The sequence below is a fragment of the Pongo abelii genome, chromosome 10 (assembly GCF_028885655.2).
Source record: "Pongo abelii isolate AG06213 chromosome 10, NHGRI_mPonAbe1-v2.0_pri, whole genome shotgun sequence".
Classification (NCBI taxonomy): domain Eukaryota; kingdom Metazoa; phylum Chordata; class Mammalia; order Primates; family Hominidae; genus Pongo; species Pongo abelii.
Genome location: NC_071995.2, coordinates 57,338,723 through 57,347,894, shown reverse-complemented (window position 1 = coordinate 57,347,894; position 9,172 = coordinate 57,338,723). Strand labels below are relative to the sequence as shown.

At 34.5% G+C, this 9,172-nt stretch overlaps 1 pseudogene; it reads left to right on the top strand.

Annotated features, from left to right (window-relative positions):
• The first annotated feature begins 8,319 nt into the window (after nucleotides 1-8,319).
• LOC112135906 (U6 spliceosomal RNA) lies at nucleotides 8,320-8,420 on the top strand (annotated as a pseudogene).
• Nucleotides 8,421-9,172: the final 752 nt, after the last annotated feature.

Sequence of the window (9,172 nt, the reverse complement as noted above, 5' to 3'; positions counted from 1 at the left end):
TATTATTAAAGAACATGTGCTTTGGAATCAGATAGGTTCAGGTTCAGAGCAATCACTACATAAACTGGAGACTTTGGATAGGTTTCATAATCTCTCCAAGTCACAGTTGTCTCATTGGTAAAATGAAATTCATAAAACTTGCTTCTATAGCTTTTTATGAAGATTACAAATAATATATGTGGCCAAGGGCAGTGTGGGACACACCTATAATCCCAGCACTTGTTAGAGGCTAAGGTGGGAGGATTGCTTGAGGCTAGGAGTTCAAGACCAAACTGGGCAACACAACAAGACCCCATCTTGACAATAATAATAAAAAAAAGTAGTCTCAGTAATAGTAGTAGTCCAAGCCACTCAGGAGGCTGAAATGAAAGGATTCCTTAAGACCAGGAGCTCAAGGTCGCAGTGAGCCTTTATTGCACCATTGCACTTCAGCCTGGGTGACAAAGCGAGACCGTGTCTAAATAAATAAATAAATAAATAATATATATAAAATATCTAGCATACAGATAAAATTACCACATAATACGTATTATATATCATGAATAAAAAGTCAGTATTTGAATGAATCTTTAAATGCATGTTTTCATATTATTCATGGCTCTAGGAGCATGCTTAATTTGACACAAAACAGTCTCACCATATGGCTTACTGTTTTCCGTATTCAAAGTAAAAATGCCAAATGGTGCCGTAAACAGAATTAGCAAAAATTAGGATAAGAAAAACTGGAAGTAGGAAATTTGGCAATCAGGCACCTTAAAAATTCAAACCACATAATGAAGAATCTAAAATCAAGGTAGAACAGAATTTGATCAAATTTACATCTTATGTATACTATGCCATCATATGCTTTTCTGTATTGTTACTAGTAACTAGTAATCATGAGAATAATGCTTATAGCTTTGGAAGGGGTAAGAATAGGATATTTGATAACCAATTGTTTTGTGAAATTTGATTCAGATATTTCAATAATAATGGATATCTACATATTACCCTCTATTTTATGAAGCATTTCCATAAATAATCATGTTTAATCCTCTCTATTGGTTCATGAATTTTTGTCAGCTGAGCTAATAAATGTTCACATAGCTTCTATGTGCAGGATACTTTCTTGGCAGTAACTGTTGAACCCAAATCCATTACGCCCACTTTCCAGTTTTTATCAGTCAATATGTAGACTACAAGCCATTACATCCTCTTCCTCTTACACTTTTCCCTTTTCTATTGATCATTTTCTGCACTATGGTTCCTAAAATCTTATATTTCATTGACCTGAATCTGGTCCCCCAAATCAGACTCCTCAAACTGTGACCTATATAAATGCAATATCTCCTAGAAGATTTCTATATGTCTTTAAGATGCTCCTTCAGCTTTTTTGACTTAAGTGAAACTGGTTCTATGCACCATATCCCATTTTCTCTGGAGTCTTCTCAAATTGCTGATGTTCTCATTCCTTACTAATCTTGGGGATGAGTTGTGCAATCTTTGCCCCTCCTCCTATTGTTGATGCTTCTGCTGAATCATAATTTCTCTATCTTTTTAAGAAAATTAAGTCTTTTGAGATTTATAGTACCCAGCTATAGTACTCTCTTTGCTTTCAACATTTACATTGATAAGTGTTACTATCTTCACCAATTTTTATGTGGTTCCCTTTCGTTTGTTAGGGATTTCATGGCCTGGCTTACAGAACTCCCCTGAAATCCTCTGTATCTGACATCTAGCTATTGCCCTGGTGACTTAAGTGTCCCCATGAATGGCATGTCTGCTCCAGTGGCCTCCCAGGTCTTCAAATTATTCACCTTGGATAATTTTCTCTTCCTCTAATTTAGCTACTCTCACCATCATACTCTGGCTCTTGTCAACACATGCAACAACTATAAAACTGAAAATAAAATATAAAATACTACCTCCTCTCTTTTCAACTTGCTTATTCATATTTTGTTCTTCAAGAAATAGGGACCACCTGTTTTGGTGGTTCCTTCACTTCTTAACCTCTTTACATTTTAAAGTTCATCATTTCAGCAACCTTTTGCAAAACTTAATCCTTTCTTCTTAATTTTTAATTGAACACATCTGCCCAAACCCTTACTCTGAATGAACCTAACCATCTGTTTCCTCTAAGCTTGCACTGATTATCCTAAGAACCCTGAAAAATATCATATTAGACAATGTATGAATTCCACTGTAAATTGAGAAGTAACAACTTCAAATGGGCCCTCATCATGGCCACATTTCTCTGATTCTCTAACTCTCTCTCTTACATTCTCCACTATTATCTCGAACCTTTTCTACTATTTTTTCAAACATTATAATAACCTTAACTTGCTTACCCTCATGAAGTCATCTTGACTTCTATTTTAATGAAAAAAAGTAAAAAGTATCAGAATGGGGTGTTGAGAGCTTCCTTGCTCTCTCTGGGCAGGACTCTCCCAGAAGCTTGATGTACTCACCAACCTGGAAGCTCCTCAAATCCCCTAAGTAAGGTTCTTTTTTAATAAGTTGTTATTCTTTTAATGTAAAGATTGAGCTATTTAAGAAACAATAGGAATGGTACATTGAGAAAAAGGTTAAATAATAGAAAAATTTATTATTTATGACCTCCAAAGGTGAGAGGGAATAGAGCCCACAGCAGAGGTGGCAGAAGCCACCTTAGGGAGAAAACGAGATGTTAGTTCTCTAATGGATAGTATAAAATTAAAAAGGACATGTGAAGATGTGGGTAGGTTGGAATGTTTTAAGTAAAGAAAATGAGGAAGTTTCAATCTGATACTTTTTATTTTTTTCTTGAAAGTCCATATATATATATCCATATATATAGATATATCCAAATATATATATCCATATATATAGATATATCCAAATATATATATCCATATATATAGATATATCCAAATATATATATCCATATATACACATCCATATATATACACATATATATATCCATATATATATCCGTATATATATCCATATATATATCCATATATATATCCATATATATACATCCATATATATACACGTATATATATCCATATATATATCCATATATATATATCCATATATATACACGTCTATATATCCATATATATATATCCATATGTATATATACACACACACACAGACACAAGCATGTGACAAGCATACTGACACAACATAATTTTGGTTACTCTTCGGCAACTGCTTTCTTGCCTTTACCACTATGGTTCAGTCTTACTAGCATTTACCTCTGGAGCCTGTCATGTGAGCTCACCTAGGATGGGCAACATGTAAAACATATATTTTTACACATATTTTACATAGTATATATTTTTATTTTATTTCTCTCTACATAATAAATTCCACTTGACATCTTGCTTTAGGCATTTTAGTGGCTCTTCAAATTCAAATGTGAGAAACTGAGAGCCTTTGCATCTGCTGTTAATCTGCCTGTGATGTTCACCTCTCCTCTTTATCTAGTTCATTCTTGCTTACTCCACAGATTTCAGTTTAAACAAAACTGTTTTTTCTCTTTGACTAGGTCAGTTTTTGTATTATGGGATCTCATTATATCACTTATATCTCTTTGTTCATCTCAGTTACAAATTACATTTTTACATTTGTTACACTTGTTTGTGTGATTATTGTCTTTATCCCTCATTAAAGAACACATTCCAAGAAACAAGAGACAGTATCTCACTGTGAAATTAACACCTAGAACAATGTGCAGCATACAGTAGGTACACAATGAGCATTCGTTAAATGCATTTCAATGAGTATGTATTGGACTCTCTGACTTATAAACTTTATCTTAACACATTAGGACAGCACATTCTGCTTTTTCTTTGTGTCCCCTTTAACTCCATACCTTAGACAAGGCTGTTCCATCCTGACTCTATGGATGTCACAAGTATATCCACAGAACATAATTTTGGTCACTTTTTGGTAACTATCTTCTTGTCTTTACCACTATGGTTCAGTCTTCCTAGTATTTACCTTTGGAGGCTGCCATATGAGCTCACCTAGGATGGGGAACATGGAATACACAATATTTTAATAAATAATATCTTAATACACTGGCAAAGTCGTAGTAACATAATGAGAAAGTACTATGGTAAAAAGAGAGGGATAAGGAGGTTAGAGTCAGACATAGGGAGGCTTGACAAGAAGAAACAGGAGAGAAAGCACTGAGACCAAGAAAGAATAAGAAAGAGCAAGTGCCTAACTCATTCTATTATATTGTAGACTGGAATTGTCTATGACACAACCTATTTTTTTTTTTTTTTACAACAAAAACTCTCCCTTTAGACATAGGTCTATTTCATGACTCTACCCCAGAAGGTGGTGCTCTCACCACTGCTTCCCCTGCATACACCCCCCCGGAGAAGAGTTCAGCTTGGTTCACCCTGAGCCAGTCACTTTCTGGAAATACCCCATCATTCTTATTCAGGCATCTAAACACTGACAAGCTCCAAATAGCCCCACCGCATAAATATGATTCCAATTTTACAAAAGAGAAAACCAAACCAGGAGTTATTATTTGGTTTACAATCAAAGTCACAGAGCTTATAATAGTGAAGAGTTTTCAATCCATGCCTCCTGGTGAAAAATAGCCTGATTCTTAACTCTTTCCTAGTGCTGCTATAGTTGATCATGTCTCAATAATGTATTAAGCAAATCACTGAAGTTAAAAAGGAAAAGGAGGCCGGGCATAGTGGCTCACGCCTGTAATCCCAGTGCTTCAGGAGGCCGAGCTGGGTGGATCACGAGGTCAGGAGTTCAAGACCAGCCTGGCCAAGATGGTGAAACCCCACCTCTACTAAAAATACAAAAAATTAGCCGGGTGTGGTGGCACGTGCCTGTAATCCCAGCTACTCCGGAGGCTGATGCAGAGAATTGCTTAAACCTGGGGGGCAGAAGTTTCAGTGAGCCAAGATCACGCCACTGCACTCCAGCATGGGCAACAGAGCAAGATTCTGTCTCAAAAAAAAAAAAAAAGAAGAAGAGTTAAGTTTATTGAATTATTTTCTAACAAACTAATGAAATGTGTTCACCCAGGTAAAGAGACCAAAGGCAGACCAGCTAATTCTGCAATCCCAGGGAGAACGCTAAAGTTATCTGGAGAGAAGGAACATGATTCCAGTAGGTTTAGTCCTTTGCAGAAAATTGAGAGATGTTCCTTCACCAAAGATACGATGATAGATGGCTAGATAGAAGTAGATGGCTAGTTCATAAATAAGAGGGCTAAAAGAGATTTTCTTAAATATAAATTCAAGGTATTTTGTTTATAGTAATATTTGTTTATAGTGAAAAATGCCTCTTGACAAGCAAATGATGTACTGTGGGGAAGGAAGGACTATACATTTTCTTTAATTACAAGTGCCAGAAATATGGGAGTAAATGAGCAAGATATTTAATTTTACAAATTATATTAATCTTTGTATTACATGAAGCCATCACTTAATAAACATCCTAGTATACTAAAGAGAAGACATTTCCTTCAAACACTGGAAAAATGTACTAACATATAAACAAGGCTCAAATGCTTTCTAAATTTATGAGACTAAGGCCTTGTATAAGTTTAATAAGAAAAAATTACTGAACATTGATAAAAAATTTTACAGAGTCATAGTTTATAGCAATATTTAAATCAATAAAACACCCATGTACAAATGTACCCCATTAAGTAAACTTTACATATTTCATCATTATTTAATCAACTCAGCTTTCCCCAAAGTTTTGAGAATAAACTAAAGACACTCATCTTGATACTTTTTCTTATTTTCCTAAGTTGTTTCTTACAGGATATCTTGAAACACAGTGATGGATGCCTAACAACACATATCCCCCGCCACACACACACACATGCCTGCTTGTGGCCAGTAGGATTCCAAGGTGAAACAAGTATGAAAAATACTATCTCTGTTATCCCCTTTTTGATATGTACAATAAACGTTATCAATTTAAAAGCTCAGAGAAGTCCTACAGTAGAAGTTCTATAGTATAACTTTGTTTAGGCTTTGTTTACAAAATTACTTTGAACACAGACCCTTTGCCATGAGTATGCAATTACATTTTGTATACTATTATTGCTTTCGGAAGACATTTGGTGAAACAAAAATCTATGTGTAAACTCCAGAAGTTTAGGCTTCAACAAATATGGTTAAAAAAATTCTTATGAATGTATTTGTTGGAAATCTAAAATTTTATTGGGAGAAAAATTATAATTGGATTTTATAGCATAGGCTCCCTGAGAATATTCAAGTTTTCTTTCTAAGGTAGTTGACCAACTTCTAAAGAAACTATGTTCAGCAATAAGTACGCACATATCAATAACCGCACAGAAAAAAATTGCATCAGATCCTAATGGTGACTCAAATTTTTATTTGCTGACTCAATTAGTAATTCCCATAGTTACTTAAGTACAAAGTTTTCATCTGTCTTTATTTAAAGACATTGTCTCTTTTCATCAATTGTCTATCTATGTGTGAAATTGGTAATTAAAAGGAAGTCATACAAATAAGCTTCAGTCTATTGACACTCATTTGAATTTGCAAATAGAAATTGGTGGAAGAAGTTTAGCATGGATAAAAAATTAATCATGTCACAATTGAATAAAAATGCTACCAGTTTAGAATTTTCTGGTGGATGAGTTTTTTTTTTCTTTTCTCAAATCCCTAAACTAAACCAATAAAAATTTTTATTTCAGGTGTCAGTGTACTTAATATTTGATATAATGGATTTCTCTTAATGGGAAGGATATGTTACAAGATAAAGACAGAAGTCATTGCCTTTGGCTTATTTTTTCCTACAGAGAAATAGCCTCTACCTTATTTAGTATGTTTCACAAACAGAAAAGTAAAGACAGATTCCAGCAGCATGTTCAAATCCAAAATACTGAGACATACAAATACCACGATGAGGAATAAGGAGCAATGCAAGCGCTTGCCCCTTCTACTAAACTCCACATGATACATTCTCTTTAGAGAAATTTCAAGCCCAGGGGAACTTAGTTTTGAAATGTGCAATTAAAGATAGTTGTAAAGAATATCTCGATTGCAATCAGTTTGCCAGTCCTGGAGTGTTTACTTGAGATTTGCCAAAGTATGAGACTAAAATGTTCTGTGTTTTTAATATATGTGGAAGAAAACAAAATCACCATGAATCAAAAATGCGGGACATTTATCAGGGAAAAGTGTTCATCGCTTCTAAAGTTTCCACACATTTAGGTATTCTAGAAGTGTAACTTTAACAAGTGTTTCTGTTTAAAAATAGAGCATTTCTATTCAGATTAACATTTCTCAAGATAGGCAAAAGAAATTCAATTTAACAAAATGCCAATGAATCTGAGAGAAGGGTTGTCTAGCATCTGTAATCTTAGTGAAATAAGAGGAAAAGAAAAGTATCACACATAACAAGTTTAAAATACAAAAAGTACTTTTAGTGATTTAAAATTCCAAGTAAAAGTGTTGGGAGCCAGACGAGTATGGCAGTTAGGATGCTCTGACTACAAGTGACAGAAAATCACGGTTTCAACAGCCTTAACTGGGCTTTATTTGAAATTTTACTAGTTCACTAATTAAGAAACTCAGAAAATAACAGGAAAGGACAACTTCAGGATTGGTTATTCCAGTGACGCGAAAAGAAAATGAACAACTTAGTTTATTCCGGTATCTCTGCTCTACCGCCGACCCCCACACTTACTGACTTCGCTCTTTGACTTACCCAGAGTTCCAGACATCACACCCAGACATGGCAACGATAACCACCAGCAAAGGAGATTAACTCTTTTTATATTCTGATTTTAAAAAGTGAAGAAAATTTTCCAAGTGTTCCCCCAATATATTTTTCTTCTCATACAATTGGCCAGAACTACAAACTATTCCCATACTTTAAGATTATTGGTTGGTAGAATGGAACCTCCATCTGCTAGCTTAGACAAATGAGGATTCACTTCCTGCTACCAGGGATGGGTCGAATTCTTTGAGCGCAAAGAAGGAGAGAAAGCTGAACAAAGTCGAGACATTTTGGGAAGAGGTCAGGTGGTGGAGAGCAGCGCAGTAGAGAGTGGATTTTCATAGGCCGCTTCAAGTGTATATTATGATACAACCTGCTGTTTTTAAACAATATAAATAATTTTCTTAGAATATTTGCATTATAACTACAAACATAATTATCTAGATGAAATAAATATGGTTATTGTTAACTGCTTTTATTATTTTATTAGGAAAGCACTTAATGGTTTCCTACTAGTTGCCAGCGAACCTGCTAGAAACTAGGAATAAAATGTTATTTTTATTCTGAGTAGTGTAGATGTTAAAGCTATCATTAAAAAAAAATGACTTTGCATGCTTGCTTCAGCAGTAATATACTAAAATTGTAATGATACAGAGACGATTAGCATGGCTCCTATGCAAGGATGACACGAAAAAGAAAAAAAAAATACTTTGTAGACTCTAAATTATTTGCTTATAGTTAGTAGTCTATTAAAAATTAATTTTAAAAAGTTACCTCATAAAGAGACTATTGCTTTTCACTGATCTGATATAGAGGAACAATTAATGCAGAGGATTCCTATAAGGAGGATACAATGTATAATGTAGGGAGCAATGTCAACAAATTGAACTCTTCAATATCTAAAACAGGAAGTATCATAGTTATGTTTTTATAAAATATGTTTCAACTTGGCCAGTGGCATAATGGCAAATGATAATTCTCTCTATCTTTCTCTCTCTCTCTCTCTCTCTCTCACACACACACACACACACACACACACACACACCTCAAAAGGGCAAAACAACGTGGCCAGGCAGGCAACATACCTGTCAAATAGCCTGTTTCCAAAGTCAATAGTGGGTTGTAAATAGGCTCTAATAAGATAAGGAAATGTTGAGATAAAGTTAAGCAAAGTAAATGTCTTTACTAAAGGACTTCTTAGAGCTTTTACTATGTTAATATGCAGTTATCTAAACAGCTAATATTTATTGAGAATTTACTGAATGCTACATACTGGCTGGCACACAGTGCTTTAAATATTTTATCTAATCAACATGATAATTCTATGAGGTAAGCACTAGTTGTATTTTTATTTTAAGATAAGAAACTGGAACCCAGCTAGAAGCTGAGCTGGGAAAAAGGGCAGCAGGAAGAAGGTGGCTATCTTCTGTAGTTCATTCAAGCGCCTACTTAGACTTCAAAATTA